The sequence below is a fragment of the Musca autumnalis genome, unplaced genomic scaffold (genome assembly GCF_047663935.1).
Source record: "Musca autumnalis isolate F117 unplaced genomic scaffold, ASM4766393v1 scaffold_4, whole genome shotgun sequence".
Lineage (NCBI taxonomy): Eukaryota > Metazoa > Arthropoda > Insecta > Diptera > Muscidae > Musca > Musca autumnalis.
The window spans coordinates 101584981-101602405 of record NW_027411977.1 but is presented as its reverse complement, the minus strand read 5'-3'; the positions used below and the strand labels follow the sequence as shown (position 1 = coordinate 101602405).

The following is a 17425-nucleotide window of genomic DNA, read 5'->3' as shown; positions in this document are numbered from 1 at the left end:
TCCCCAGTCCTACACTCCAACAGTAATATCAATTCCAAATTTCAGGAATCCAGCTCTATCCGTTCACCCAAATCCAAATTGTACTAAATTTAGTACCATTTAGTACTTTTCGTACACTCAAGATTCCAAAAACCCTTTGGTGCATCTTTCTTACTCTTCATCAGTGATCCTCAGTCCAAATTTGAGGAATCAAGCTCTATCCGTTCACCCAAATCGAAACTGTACCAATTTTTAGTGCTATTTAATATTTTTCGTACCCTATGTACGAATTTCCAAAACGTCCAGAATACTAAACTCCACCAGTAATCTCAGTTCCAAATTTATAGATTCCAGCGCTATCCGTTCACCCAAATCCCCATTATACAAAATTTAGTTCCATTTAGTACTTTCCGTACACATAAGTACTAATTTCCAAAACCACCCTCATATCTCAATCCTACACTTCAACAGTAATATTAATTCCAAATTTCAGGTTTCCAGCTCTATCCGTTCATTCAAATCCAAATTGTACTAAATTTAGTACCATTTCGTACTTTCCGTACCCATAAGTACGAATTTTCAAAACTACCTCAATCCTACACCCCACCAGTAATCTCAATTCCAAATTTCGAGATTCCAGCTATTATCCGTTCACCCAAATCCCCATTGTATCAAATTTAGTACCATTTAGTACTTTTCATACACATAAGTACGAATTTCCAAAAGTTCTTCAATCCTACACTCCAACAGTAATCTCAATTCCAAATATCAGGATTCCAGCTCTATCCGTTCACCCAAATTCCTATTGTACCAAATTTAGTACTATTTAGTACTTTTCGTACACATAAGCACGAATTTCCAAAACTACCCTCATATCTCAATCCTACACTACAACAGTAACCTTAATTCCAAATTTCAGGTTTCCAGCTCTTTACGTTCACCCAAATCTAAATTGTACTAAATTTAGTACCATTTAGTACTTTTCGTACACATGATTGGTAATTTTCCTGGGGCCTATTATTGATTTCATTAATTATTTAGCGATTTCTTCAAATTACAGATTTTGAAATTGAATAGTTATAACTGTACATCTCCATGTACGATAAAATTCTTAATTGCAAATAAATCGTGGTAATATGCACAACTTTATTGCACTTTCATTGATTTGCAAACATTTAGTTATTACCAAAAAGTGAGGTCCATACAGTTTTTAGTTGTTGTTATTTCTGGCCGATTTCTGAATTTATTCCCCTAATGTTGTCTTAAACAGCAACTCATTTGTTCAACAAACCCAACATCATTTATTGAAAGAATTTTTGTTTTAATTTTAAATTGAAAATCAAAATTTTTACAAATGCATCGTTTGTAATCATCTTTTCTAACTGTATTTTAACGAATGAAAATCTTTTGTGCGACACCTGTTATGTGAAAACTAAATCAGGATCGGTTTGTATTTTTCGCGTAATTGATGTTTATATCATTATCACCAACTGCGACATCTGTTGCAATGGAAGATAACAAATGTCTTGTCTTTCTATTATTTAGTGGTTTACGATAAAATAAGTGCGCCTAGAAGTAAACTACAAAATTTGAAATTATGTGTGATCGTTTACGGTATCATGAAGTTATAGCATTGTTAATTTGACACATGTCTTGCAGAGGGCCAACTAAGTAAATAAGTACGTAATAGTAATGAAAAATAAGGATTTTTGTTGTTGTTATTTTTTGTGGTTCCAGGACGAATTTTCTAAAACCCGGCCTTATCTCGCACATTTGCATCAACAGTGACCCACTGGTAAAATTTCAAGCTCCTAGCTTTAGCCGTTTTGGCTGGGCGTTGATGATGAGTCAGTCAGTCAGTCAATCACTTATCACCAAGCTCATTTATATATATAGATATAAACTTTCCAGTAACATTTCCGAAGAGAAAAATTTTGAATTTATCGACTTACAAAAAGTGCAATAGAAATGTAAAAAATGATTATGAAAACGCGACAAAATCGATTAGTTGTCAATGAGAGCCGTACCTCAGATTTTCTGGGCGACATTTTTGCAGAACATTTCGAAGCTGAAAAACATAATCTTATGGTACTTTTATAGCGGCTCTTAAAATGAAGGACGAAAAGGACATTGAAGGAAGCGAGTTAGAATGTCGAAGTGCTCAACGAAAATAATCCTCATTCGATTTGACTGAAGACATGCCATCTCAAAAATAAGCTAAAGTAATATTGAACAAAGATATAACGCTAATTCCTGATGGCTTACAGGGTCTCTAGCAAAAACTTCATCACGCCAAAACGCGGAAGTTCGACTCACGGCGGATCTGTCCTTCGGGGTTATCCATATACTCACCAAGGCCTTTCAAAAATTTGTGTTCACAGTGTTATTTATCATATGAATTTAAGCAACAAGAAGAATATATAGCTGACAAATATTAACTTAAGCTAATGGAAGAACTTAAATTTCCTTTTATTTATTGATATTATAAAATATGTAGAAAGACCTTTACGTTTGTAAATATCTGCTTCAATTTTTGCCACAATTTCATTTCAATAACATTGTATATCTCAACAGGGGTGTACACATTGAAAAGAATTTAAAATCAAATTAATAATATTAATTCAACTTTATGGTAGGGATGTTGTCGTTTTCTAAGACGCTGTTGCCGTTATCTGCTGCTATATACGAACATACCTACATAAACACGTATTCTTATGGAGGCCAAAGGTATGACAGCAAGTGCAAAGCAAAAAAACAAAATAAACATAAAATGACAAACAGAAATAAGAACATTTTCAAATTCTAAGATAAGGCACGAAATGTATACAATTTGGTTGACTTAAGCGGTCTTTGTTTTATTTTTTCTGTATTTAACATTATGTTGGCATAATGCGGCGGAGAAGTGTGTTGAACAAAGTGCTTATGAATAACGTTGCCTTTTCTTTATTTTAGTAATTTTTGTTATTTTTCTTTTGGGGCGGGTCTTACTATTTGTAAGCCCATTACCAATAGGGTACCTGTAAAGGAAGTGGTGAAGCAAAGAAATAAAGGAGAATAATTCGGTTAATGATTACAAAAGGGCATTTTTGTCATTTACATTAGAAACTTTAAGAAAAAGGAAAAAAAGATAAAGGAAATACGACAGATGTTTAAATTCAATTATATCCGTATCACGGCACTTTTGAAGCAAATTTAAATGGAAGGTGCTTGCACATGGAAAGTTTTTGAGGATTCTGAAACTACAATGTTCATAGATGAGAAAAATCAAAAAACCAATCGCGATTTGAGTTGGCAGTTTTAAGGGGTTTTTTTTTTTGGTTTCACGATTTTGCTTAGAATTAGCAAGTCCTATGAAAATGGGACTAAAGAAAATGTTGTAGCTATGAAAATTCTCTACAAGATTGACTTTATGGTATTATCGTCGGTTTTACCGTTTTTGAGATATAGAAGTTCAAATTGGGACAATTCAATTCAATTCTGTATCGCCGCCTTATAAAACAATGTCATGACTCACTTGTTTTACAATGTCAATCATCAATCACTGGAATACTGTTGGGGTTAATACGCTTTTTATCACTAAAGCAAACACCAAAACGTAAAATATTCATTTGGGCCTTTCTTTTTCTGACTTGATTCTTTGCCCTTGTAACCTTTTGCTCTTCTACCTTCGTCTGCCTTAATTTATAATGAAATATTACAAACATACATACACATCTTTACGGTTGACTGCTTAAGTGTTAGAAACACCTTTGTAAAGATTTATGTTTTTCATTCTTACGTTTTTATTGCATTGCGTATAGCCGAAGCGCGTTATTGTCAGCTTTTTATTTCTTCCTCATTCGTTCAAAAGGAAAACAATTTTGGCATAGGACCAAAAGAAGAATTGTTGGTATGGGATAGATGGTGGGAGCAGATGGAAGTACATTGTTGGTGTTGGCATTTAAATTAGGTACTCATCCATTTCATGTACATATGTATGTGTAATCATATTATCGGGAGTGTGAGCATGTAATAAATGGGGGGGCAGCGACAGTAAAATCAGTTAAGATGTTAGTTTGCCTGAACTGCAGAAAAAAAATAATTAAAGATAAAAAAACACTATCGTATAAGGCTAAAGTAGTGCAAATAACCGACGCGTTTGGCAGTCCATTTTATGATCGTAAATTTATATCATTACTAGAAGAGCTAAACAATTTATACCAACAAATCTTTATATATTTTCACGTTTTGGTATAGCCCCATATAACACGACGCGCCATCTTAAGGACTTTTGATGGTATTAGTCCCATTTGACCATCGAATTGGTTGTAATTTGGTATTGTTTGCTTCCAAAGGCTCAATAACACTTCTACTAAAAATTGTTTGTGTCCACGTTTTGGTATAGCCCGCATACAAATCACCATATAAAGCGACGCGTCAACGGTCTAAGGTATTTTAAAGGTGTTAGTTTAATTTGATCACCAAATTTATTGTAATTTGTTATTACGGGTTTCCAGAGGCTAAAAAATATTTCTACAAAACTTCTTTACATAGGTCCACGTATTGGTATAGATTTTCGGTATTTTGAAGGTTTCGGCTGTATTATTCTACCAAAGTGGCGGAAATTTGGTATTTAGTCCGCCTTAGGCTACAAAACCATCTTCCAGAAACCGCCCGATTTTTGGTATTTTCAAAATTTTAGATGCATTATCCCAAAGGAATTTGTAAAATTCGGTATTTAGGCTTCGTGGGGAATATACAATATTCGTGCAGAAAACTGCACAGATTTGATATAGGCCCCATAGACCGTACCTCCCGATTATGGTTATAGCCACATTATCCTAGCGAGATGACTCACATTTGGTATTTGGTCTTCGTTGTGGGTACAACACATTCACTCTGACAATGGTCGGTAAAGGTTCATGTTTTGATATACAATACCCCATAGAACGTATCTCCCGTATTTCTCAAAAAATAATCGTTATTTTCAACTTTTTCAAAAGGGATTTACTTATTTATCAATAAACTATCTTGTCCCCTTCAAAGCAATTTCCTTTAGTGTAATACACTTATGCCAGCTTATTTTCCAGCTCTCGGGATGCTTCTGAAAAACCTAGAGCTTCTGTTTCGGTTTTCATTTTATCTCCTCCAGTTTCTCAAAACCTTTATCTATCATCTGAGTCCTCAGTTTTGGGAAGAAGCAATGGCCTATATCAATGATAGGTTTCCCCCAATTCTGTGCGTTTTTGAAGAATTACTTCGCACAAACGCATTATTTCAAGGTAGCATTTCTTATTGACCGAACTACCTTGTGAGAAGAATTCATGTTGCAGCACTCTATTGCATTCGGAGAAAAAAAAAACAGTGAGCAAAACATTTGACCGAACTTGACGTGCTTTTTTCGGTCTTGATTCTTCTGAACATTTCCATTGGGATGATCGGGCTTTGGTTTCAATGCCTTAGCCAAACACTCACGACTCGTCATCAGTCATGACCTTTTTGGAGGTGATCTGGATCATCGTTAACAACTTTCAACAGCTCTTGCTTGTAAGAAACAAACTCACAATCCAAAATGACTGATATTTGAAAATAACGGTTATGATCAGATCTTGTATAACCTTCCCCATAAGATGTGGGGTATAGGGTATAAAAATGAATTACATTTATTGGGTATAAAAATGAATTAACTGTTTGCAACACCATTAAATATTTGTCTGAGAATCCAAATAGTATATGGTAAAAACCAAATTTCTTTTGCAATTACATTTGAAAACATAAAAAAATTGCGAACGCATCTGCTGTTTTTGGTATAGAGGTTAAGAAAAAAATTGGTTTCAAATCCGTTCGCGTTCACAAAATTGGCCAATTCGCGCCAAAGTTATAGCGGCTTTTATTCTCACTTTAAGAAAAAATATTTTATTTATTTTCATATCTTATGCTAATAGATTTACTAAATTTGTTTTATTTTCACGAAAAATCAACAAATAATAAAAAATCTTGAAGTAAATCCAAATTATTATATTATAAATTAAAAATATCTACAGAATCTAGACCAATGATGGACAAGAAGAGAGCATTCGGATTTTCAATCGTACGAAAAAGTAAAGGCGAGTGCTCTTCTTGTTCATCTATGATCTAGACAATGCATAGAAAAGTATGAAACCGAATTTATAGAGATTGGGAATATAAATTGCATATTATAGCAAAAACAAAAGAGAAAAATCTTATTGTTAAAATATTATTTCAAACATATTTCTTAAATAATATTCGAATATATAAATTAATGTTAATGTCGATATAATGGGATCCCTCCTCTAACACTTCATTTTATAGAATTTCAGTCATATTATATACAATATGTCAACAGGGGCCTAATTACGACATTCGAATCGAAGTTTTTTGCTCGAGAATGAAAAAAGCAAACTATGAAGAAAACCTATTCGCGCCACCAACCGCACATTTACTAAGGTATATGCTTTAGGAATTTGTTACAACAAAAGTTTACGAAAATAAATCATTTCGTACAGTTTTCTAGCACAACTTCATTCCGAAATTACTACCCAAAGTATTATTCAACGATTTTAACAAATATTTACATTTGTTCATTAATAATTTTGTTTTTTAGTTTTTGATTTAAAATAAACACATTTTTTACCATTTACCTTCCTTATGTTCTTTGAAGAACACATAGGTTTTCATAGTTCGATTGTTTCATTCACGAGCAAATTCTCGATCGAATCGAATGTCGTAATTAGGCCCCATTTCGCGAATTCTAAAAGGGTGAAACTCGGATTCATCGATTGTAGAACATTTTTGGTTTTTACCATATCTATTTTTGACCAGCATACAATTCCTAGTTGATTAAACAATGTCCGTCTGTCTGTTGAAGTCAAAATATCTAACAGAAATGGTATTTTTGATTCTCAATGGTAGAAAACCTTCACGTACAAAATGATCAATATGGATTCATATTTTAGTATACACCCAATAGTACCACCCAAGGTACCTCCAGATTTTAGTTGTCGTCCAAATAAAATGAACCGTAACATTTTAATGGGTAGAAAAAAATCGATTTCTTATTGGTATTAGCCTTTTTCACTTCTTCTAGGAATAAGCCTTGACCTTGCGGAAGAGATTAGTATCTTCATAAAAGAAAGTAAACTAATTGTTCCGTTTTACTTCAATACAACTCGTGAAAAGTTCGGCCCGGCCGAACATAATGCCGTTATTATTTGTTTTCATTTTAAATCTGCAAGCAATGTGTGTTTTAACAAACATAAAGTGACATATCAATGAAGATTCCTTGTGTGATTAATTTTCGAGATACATATTGCATCTGTTCAACAAAAGAATAGTAATAGTAAAAGACAGATCGGCATATTGCTTTGTATACGTACACATCTTTTGTTGCGAGCTCCGGAAAAGTTAATCCATACGGCGGAAATAGAACAAGTCGGGAATTAATATATAGCACCTTCCGTTGAGAACAATAAACCGTCATTGTGATGGTAAAGACCAAGTGAATATCTTGATCGTTTTGTAAAATATTAAAAAAATAAAATAATAAAAACTCAGCAACATTTTCACAAAATTACACAACAAATATTTGTATCTTAACCGGTTGCCGAAATAGATAAACAAACAAACAAATTAACAAAACACAACTGATTTCTGTCACAAGTGTCATTTTGAGAAAAAGGCCGTTGTTACACCAATACAAATATTGTGAATTCACAATAGTGATTTTTGGCCGTTAACTTAAAATATTACAGTGGCTCAAAGAAAATTATTATTTTAAACAAGCTGGAAAAGCTGAAAGCGGCAAATCTATCTCCAGAAGGAGAATCAGTAAACAAATCAAAACTGTTTAAGATGAGCAACGAACAGAAGGTTTCGGATATAAGTGTGGCCAGTCTGAAGGCTATTATAAAAGAATGTAATGAAGAAATCTTGGGTCGAATCACCACGTTGACGGAAGAAGTGTCACAGTTAAAGGCTGTAAATGATGGTTTGTCACACGAGATGGAGATACTTAAACAGGAAAACGTCATGATTTGGAAAATGGTCTTAAAAGGAAAAACTTGATAATAAGAGGACTCGACTCTCATCAGACTAATATATATGAAATAAGGAAGATATGTCAAGATGTTCTAAAAGTGAATATGGATACAAGAATCAAGGCAGTTAGATCATTATATCAAAGAAATGGTACAGCTGCAGTGCTTGTTGAATTTGAGGCAGAAGGTGATACAGATATCATTCTTGCAAAAACAGGCAATCTAAAAGGATCTAATATATACATCGAGAGAGATCTAAATGTAGAGAGAAGGATGGATAAGATCGTAATGATAAAGATGAGGAGGCAACTATTAGCATTCAGCAAAAAACATCCAGTAAAAGTTAGAGATGACATACTGAAAATTGGCGATAAATGGTTTAGATGGGACGCTGAAAAAAGATTATTGCGCGGCTCTTCCAATGCTGTTGATATCATGCTCGAATTGTATGGAGAAGAGTTTAATTTAAACTTAAAATATAACGTTATAAAACAATCATTGAATTCAAAAAACTAAAAAATATTACAGGTGTCGAAACATCAAAAGAGCAGATAATTTTAAGTAATTTATCAAATAAACCCTTTAAAATATTGTCGTATAACATACATGGTTTAAAAAATAAATGTTTGTATCCAGATTTTTTTGAGTATGTAAAGGACTTTGAAATGTTTGCTTTGATCGAAACACATATACCAGAAAGCGAAACAAATAGATGGTCAAAGTATTTCGGAGAATTTTATTTATATTGGCAAAATGCACAAAGAACTCATCTACATGGAAGAGCTAGTGGAGAAATATTTTGTGGAATAAAAAGAAACCTACCAGAAATCGGAATAAAACATGAATATCGGAGAGGAAATAATATAGATGTAATTAAAATAATTACCAAAGAATCAAGCTTTGTTTTTGTTCCTGTATATATAAGAGGAGAAAACTGGTCGATGGAATTTGAAAATATAAAGGAAGCAGTTAAAGATTTAACAGATAACAAATTAATACTGGCAGGAGACATGAATATCCGGATAGGAAACCTCCAACAAGACATTGAAAGCTGTTTGCAATCAGAATTCAAAGCAGGCCGGGAAACCAGATTATCAAAGGATACTGTAGTAAATACAAAAGGTAAACTTTTCATGGAGTTTTGCGAAGATAACGGACTGTTAATTTTAAATGGAAGAACCAATGGAGACGAAAGCGGACATTTCACTTTTGTAAGTGCTTCTGGCAACTCAGTGAATGATATTGGGGCTGTGTCAATTGAATGATTAAATCTTATAACAAAAATTTCAAGTTGAAGAGAAAATATGGTCAGACCACTTACCCCTAAGAATAGAAATTGAAGCACAACAATCAAAAATGAACACAAAACCTTTAAATTTGCTCCCAAAATTGCAGTGGAAACAACAAGGTGGAAAATATAAACAAAAATTGAATGAAAACCTACAAGATGCAAGATTCAAAGTTGAATTAAACGGTCTAAAAGATTTGTCGAACATTATACACAAGTCCGCAGTAAGATGGAAGCAAACTAACAAGCCTAGATCAATTAAGTCTATGTGGTTAAACAGCAAATGTGAAAAAGCTCGGAAAAAGTCATTCAAACTATTGAATATATTCCGAAAGACAGATCTACAAGACGATAAAAATAATTACATAGAAGCTGTAAAAGCATATAAAATAACATGTCGAGAACGGAAGAAGGAACATATAAGAGAACTTGATGCAAAACTCTCTAATACTTCCGATAGTAAACAATGGTGGAAAATTGCGAATCAGTTGAGAGGCCAAAATTTACATATCGGACAAAACATAACAGCCCACGAGTTCCGAACATATTTTGACAGGCTATTAAATCAGACACAGTTCGCTGAAGATATTCAATATGTAATATGTTATCGTACTGATCATGAGCTAGACCGAGATATAGATGTACACGAAATAAACGATATATTACGAAGCACAAAAGAAAATAAGGCCACAGGGATCGACAGAGTGCCCAATGAATTCTTGAAAAATGCCTCACATGAATTTCTATCAGAATTAGCAAAACAGTATAACACAATCTTTAACACAGGGCAGATAGATGCTGTACTAGAAGAATCTGTTATATTCCCTATACACAAAAAAGGATCATTGAGCGAACCAAGTAACTACAGAGGGATTTCTTTTATGAATACATCCGCAAAAATACTCATGGGAATTCTAAACAAGCGCATACAAGTTTGGGTAGAAAAAAATAACATTATGAACGAATTCCAAGCTGGCTTTCGCCCAGGATACTCGACAGTGGATAATATATTCAATTTGGCGTCTATTGTTCATCTCAAACTTCACGAAAAGAAAAAGGTATACGCATTCTTTGTGGATTTCACTGCGGCATTCGATATGATTTCGAGAAAGCTTCTTATATATAAGTTACACTGCTTGGGTATATCGACAAAAATTATTAGTCTCATCGAAAACATATATAAGAGTACAAAGTCAGTTGTGTGGACAGGAAATTCACTATCAGAACCTTTCAACACTTATACAGGAGTCCGTCAAGGATGTTTGTTATCACCCCTGCTGTTTACATTATATATAAATGATATTCACGATTGGTTGGAAGGTGGTTTAATGATCGACACGATGAATATTCGTGTGCTACTTTATGCCGATGACATTGTCATATTAGCGAATGATAGAAATGTACTGCAAAATATGATAATAAAGTTGGAACATTACTGTAAATTATGGAATATGGTAGTAAATTTATCAAAATCTAAAATTATGGTGTTCCGTAATGGAGGCCGATAATCTAACAATGAGAGATGGCAATATCAGAACCGAGACATTGAAATAGTAAATGAATTTTGTTATTTAGGTGTAATTCTAACACCGAAAATGACATTTACAAAACATGTTAACACTAGAAATAGTAAATCAAAAACTTGTATTAATGCAACTTGGAATGGAATTTTAATTAAACCGGAAATATCGCTAATAGCCAAATGGAAAATCTTCCAAAGTGTATGCAGATCAACTCAGTCCTATGGAGCACAAGTATGGGGATTCGGTTGGTTTGAAGAAGTGGATAAATTACAGATGTATTTCCTAAAAAGAATACTACCGAACTATATACTATCGTTGGAAACAGATATAGTAGACAACCACTTTTATACACTGAAACTACATGCTGATTACATTCAAAATGTTTTATATAAATACCGAGCAGGGCGTCTACCACATATACTCGCATTAAAAACTTGGGAGAAGAGAATATTTTGGGCCCAAGCATTGACAAATTTCGGCGAAGAAAATAATGAAACATTCACAAACATATGCATAACATCAGTTGAATGGGGACTAAAAACAAATGCAATTTTAAACAAGCTTAATAATAAAGGTCTTAAATGGAGATACAGAAAATGGTTGGGACAACTTGTATAACTATGTAAAATGTGCTCTTAATTATAGAAAACTTATAATTCGTGAAGAATTCTAAAATTTAACTGAATAATATAAAATGAATTGTAATAATAAGATACATGTATTAACAAATGATAACTAACGGTTTAGACAGACAACTTTAATAAGTTATTGTCAGAATGTAAATATTTTATTTTGTTATCTTTAAGATAATTAGTTTATCCATCAATTTTGTATAAACATATTTTTATGAAAGAAACAAAATAAAAATCTAATCTAATCTAAATCTAGTAACTCACAATTTTGGAATTTGTACTTTTTATTAATAACCGATACATAATGATCAACTCCAACCACTGTAAAAATCTCCCGCTGCTTTGGCTACTCTTTCCCCAAAATATTCCGTTATATCACTCTTCATGCCTTCTGAGTAACAACCCAGCAAACCAAATGTCGGATGTCCGAATATCGGAACAATTTCGGAAGCAAAACCGTTCAGATTTCGTATAGATTTCTATACGATTTTTCGTATGGGTATTCGTTCAGATTTCGTTCCGATTTCGGAGAAAATGTCGGAAGTAAATTTCCCTTCGAATTTGCTAATGTGTTTCTTCCGATTTCGTTACGAATTCGGATCGATATGTCGGAAACAAATTTCCCTTCGCACAACAACCAACTTTTGTATATATCTAACAAGCAACATAAAATTCGCATATACATTTTTTAAATATTTTAAATATAAATGCAACATATAATAATTCAAGCTAGTGCTGATAGACTCAACATATTCGTACACAAAGTTTACATTGTTCTACTATAACTACAAAATGATAACAACAGTGAAAATCATTAGATATCTTTGAAATTATAATCTTCCAATAAAAAACATAACAAAGAAAATTTATCAATGAAAAAGATGCATCAGAGAAAATTGTTTTCTTCGATAATCATACGAAATTATTCCAAAATCGTTCAGAAATCTTTACGAAAGTTCGGAAGGTACCTCAGATTTTCATACGACATTATTCCGAAATCGTTCAGAAATCTGTACGAAAATTCGGAGGAAAAAATTCGAATTCCGAATTTCCCAAGGATTTTCTTCCGATTTCGTTGCGAATTCTGACCGAAATCGATCCGATTTCGCTCCGACATTTCGTTCCGAAATTATGTCAACCACTTCATACAACTTTCGTTAAGGTATCGTTACGATTTCGGATCAGATATCGGACGTAACGTCCAAAATTTGTTCCGATTTCGTTACGATATCGATACGATTGGTTTGCTGGGAACTTGTGTATTAACTGTTTTTTGTCTCCACTCAAAAAAAAGAAAATTTTGAGTTACAACCCGTTTGTTGAACAGGTGCGATAGGTACATATATATGCGTGAATCTCACTAACACCATAATCTGAAATAGATATTTAGCGTCCACTATTTTTTAACTAAATATTATTTTATATAGAAATTGCATCAAACGAAATAATTAGCATAATTTACCCTCTGTTTCATTATGGAGAATATAACATGTATTATATATGCATGTAGGTAACATATTATTTAAACTTTGCAAACAAACTTGTTTTAGTTAATTATTGTTACAATTCTTTTGCAGCTATCAACTAATGTTTTTTCATGTAATGGAAGCTGATAACCCTGCGGTTATTTTCACATACATAATGATGGTTTCAGTGAAAACTGTTATTAGCTTATTTTTTACATTAGTTCGTCATATCAATGATGACGCTTTTCCGTTTACGGTTAGTTTGTTGAAAACGAAATAAAAAATCTAAATATTTCTACTTTTTCCACGTTCAATATGTGGTAAACCACAAACATGGTTTGATTGACATTATGAAATTAAAAGTCACTCCAATACGCGAAGCAACAACAACAAAAACACGTAGACGTAGATTGTTTTGTGTTTTATTTTTCTCTCGCATAATTGAAAATGCTTTACAATGTAAAGTTTACATACTTTGTTTGTGGAAGACTATAATATGTATGTAAAAATTCTTGATGATGAATGTGCTTTAGAAATAAATAACAAACTTCATCTATTCATATCGGAAATTTTAGAATATACATAAATCTGATTTACATTGAGCGATATTTTACACACGTTTAGGATATAGTTCGATATAATTTTTCATTGAGTATTGCTGTTATCGGGTGATTTTGATTTCCGTATTTGCTTAGATATCATATCTTATCTGCAGCACTTAAAGCAGGCTTTACATAACGCCCTTTACACCATATACACAATTTCTTTTTTGGTCACGTTCAGACATTTCAATGCTACATATAGTGGCAAAATAACGAGTTTATGAGAGATTATTTTTGTCACTTTTTTGCCCTTCATTTAAACTAGCCCAGAATGTCATGTTTCACAGGTATATGTTTCATATGTTATGACATGTAGAATTTTGCATATACAAGATTATGGATACACTCGTATACATAAATATCTAAAAGTACTAACAGTTATGCTAAAGCATAATATATATCTGAAGGATGGTTACCCAATCAACGCTACAGATAACCACCAAGGCATTTCGTAAAGTTTATTTACAACACTGCATTAAGACTATATAATTCTGGGATCTACGTTTTGTGGAGAGATTTTTAAATCAATTAATTATTTGCATAACAAATTATTTATAAATAATTTAATTTTTTTTAAATTAAAAATTAAACAAGCAAAAATGAAATATTTTAAACTAAAATATAATAAATAGTTTCGTTCTGACACGAAAATACCTATGTCCATAATTTTCGCTATAGAAGTTTCCTGACCACTGAGAACCCTTTATGTCAAGTTACAACCAATTTAGAAAGAAAATCTAGATAAAAACTGCCAAATGCCTGAGATCTTGTGGTACCAATATAAGGGAGGAAGTCACGACAAAACATGGACCTATGTTCAAAATCGTAAACGCCAATTATATCGAATTTTGTCGAAAATATCAACAACAAATACAAAATCGTTTAATTCGGCCGGACCTCATCCTTGCCTCTTACCCTCCACCATCAAATATTCTAAACTAATATGAAATAATTAGTGTTCATTCTCTTACGAAAGTATGTCCTATACCCAAAATTTTGGGTGGGGACCTCTTTTGATTACTGGGAACCCCAAATACTTTACTTTATTAGGTAAGCTAAAAACTTGAAATCGGGTGGTACCGTTATATGACGGCTGTACCACAACGTGGCCTTATTTATGTCCACCGTTGTCTTTATAAGAAACATTCAGTTGGATATAACACATAACTCTTCAGAACATTCCAAATTTGAAAAAAGGTTACCCGCTTTAACAAGGTTTATAACAATTCTGAAAATTTGATAAGCACGTTTTAAGGAATATTTTTCAAAAAATAATTACCTTATAAATTTATAATTTTCTCAATGACTTCTTAATTTAAAACATGCATGTATGCACGGGTATCATTCCCCAGTAATAAATAGCAAGCATGCTTAGCATCTTAGTATCGCTAAATATGTCTGTGTCTTAAAGAAATGCTACGAAAATCTAGGTTGCCAGGATACGTGGTATGTACAAATGTAGTTAGATATGCATACATATGTATGTACATTAGGGTGACCCAATAAAACAAAGATTTTTTTTTTGATTTCCTACCCCTAAATTATTTGCATTTGATTGAAAAAACCTTACATATGAAATTTTATGGAGATCGGTAGATAACGTTAAGCCGTGCCAACCAATCGATCTTTGTTTCATAGTAATTTATATGTGGCCTAAGGCGCATTTTCACCAAAATCCTCTAAATGCCACAGTTATGGTCCGATCGATGAAAAAACTTTAGCAGTTCATTATTGTGGTTAAAAAAACGATTTATACAAAACAAAAAATTTTGAAAAACGAAATACCAAATTGATATTTGGTATTGAGATTTGGTATCGGATTTTGATACACTCCAATATGCATATTTGGCCGATTTTAGGAATTTTTGGCCCTATATAACCATATCAAAATACGATCTCATTTTCATTTTCATTTTTTTTTTTTTTTTTTGTAAAAATCGGTTTTTAGCCACAATAATTAACTGGTAAGTTTTTACATTGATCCATAATTGTGACATTTAGAGAATTTTCGTGAAAATGCAAATTACTCCGGAAACAAATATCGATAAGTTGATACGGATTAACGTTAACCGATCTCCATTAAATTTCATATATAAGGTTTTTGGATCAAATGGAAAAAATTGAGGGGGTAGGAAATTCAAAAAGAAATAAATTTTGTTTTTTGGATCACCCTAATGTACACATGTATGCTTATGCTTGTGTTTATACATTATGCTCAAATGTTAACATTGTAGAAACCCTTGCAAAGGCACACACAAACAAACGCATACGAGCCCACATGTGGTGCACACGCACAAGGTTAGTGTATGCAGGAAAAGTTACAATAATAAAAGCCTTGAGTCTTGCAAATTGCAACAGTCGACGTGGTTATAGTGAAAGGCAAACATTCAAGATGATAGAAACAAAAGTGCAGTACTTTTAAGAAGTTGACTGCTTCAACTTGACCTGAATTATTATTTTGTAAAGAGGAAAACCTCTAAAGTTAATATTCTTACCAATATGTGATACATAATATTTTTTTCATCTGTGTACATTGAGAGAGAGATGGAGAATAATACGGTTCATCCACTGCTTGATACATTTGTCTGTTCAATAATCTCCTAGCATAGTCTCTATACACATGTAAAATGTTCAAGGCTTGTTTAGTTCAAGTACGTTTCAATTATATCGTAATAATTAAGTAGGGGATGAGAGATACCAAGCAACGGTCCAGTTAGCAACAGCATATTCCACTCAACTGGCCCAATTGCTTAATCAAAACACTCCTCATACCGATAACATGTCAGCGCAATGGCAAACCATTGCCCATTCCATGCATACAGCCGCAAAATCCATACTTGTATACCAAAGACCTCCACCAAGGAATCCATGGTATGATCAGGAGTGTCGTGCTGCTACCGAAGAGAAAAATGCGGCATATAGGGCTACTTTATAATCCGTAGCAACGCTTAGCGCACGAGGGAGGTATCGAGAGAAAAGGAGAGAGGAGAAACGACTTTCCGCAGGAAAAAGAGAGAGAAATGGAAAAGCGGGAGTGTGAAAAAATCGAGTGAAGCATCAAACTGATGGCTTTGGTACAGGCACCTCCTCCTGTAGAGACCAGCAAGTTAATTTGGTAACTGATACATATAGTGTGCTCAGGATATGGAAGGAACATTTTTCCAATCTGCTAGTATCCAATAGTAGCGATGACGAAGATACCACAGATCCAATCCCAGAAGATAGTATTGAATGTATACCGCCCAGCCAATATGAGGTAAAGACAGCAATAAACCGGCTGAAGAATAATAAGGCAGCAGGAGTCAGCCGAGATGTCAAAACCGGAGGCGACACATGGATAAGTTGTATTCATCAGCTATTTAGCACCATCTGGCAGGAAGAAAGAGTACCCGACGATTGGAACCTGAGTATCCTGTGCCCGTCCACAAGAAAGGAGATAGGACTGTATGCTCTAACTATAGGGGCATAAGTCTACTCCCGATTGCCTACAAGATCGTGTCAGGGATATTGTGCGAACAACTAAAGCCTATGAGCAACGAGATAATTGGGTCATACCAATGTGGCTTTAGACCTGGCAATATATTTACCCTGCGGCAAATCCTGGAGAAGACCCAAGAGATGCAGATCGAAACCTACCACCTTTTTGTCGATTATAAAGCAGCCTTCGACAGTCCACTACGTTCAGAGGTATTCCAAGCCATGTCTGAATTTGGTATTCCCGCAAAGCTCATTCGGCTTTGTAAAATGACTTTAACTGACACGAGATCCTCAGTTAAAATAGGATAGAACCTCTCCGAAGGGTGTGGTTTGGCCTTTCGTGTGATCTCTGCAACATCCTGCTGGAAAAGGTTATACGAGAGGCAACATTTTACTTGCTTATGCTGATGATATAGACATCA

General features: G+C 33.5%; 1 protein-coding gene across 21 annotated transcripts in view; it reads right to left on the bottom strand.

Moving 5' to 3' along the window:
* The window catches only part of LOC141404308 (uncharacterized), a 1008861-nt gene that overhangs the window by 98037 nt on the left and 893399 nt on the right, over positions 1-17425 (bottom strand). The gene's annotated exons all lie outside the window — the stretch shown is intronic.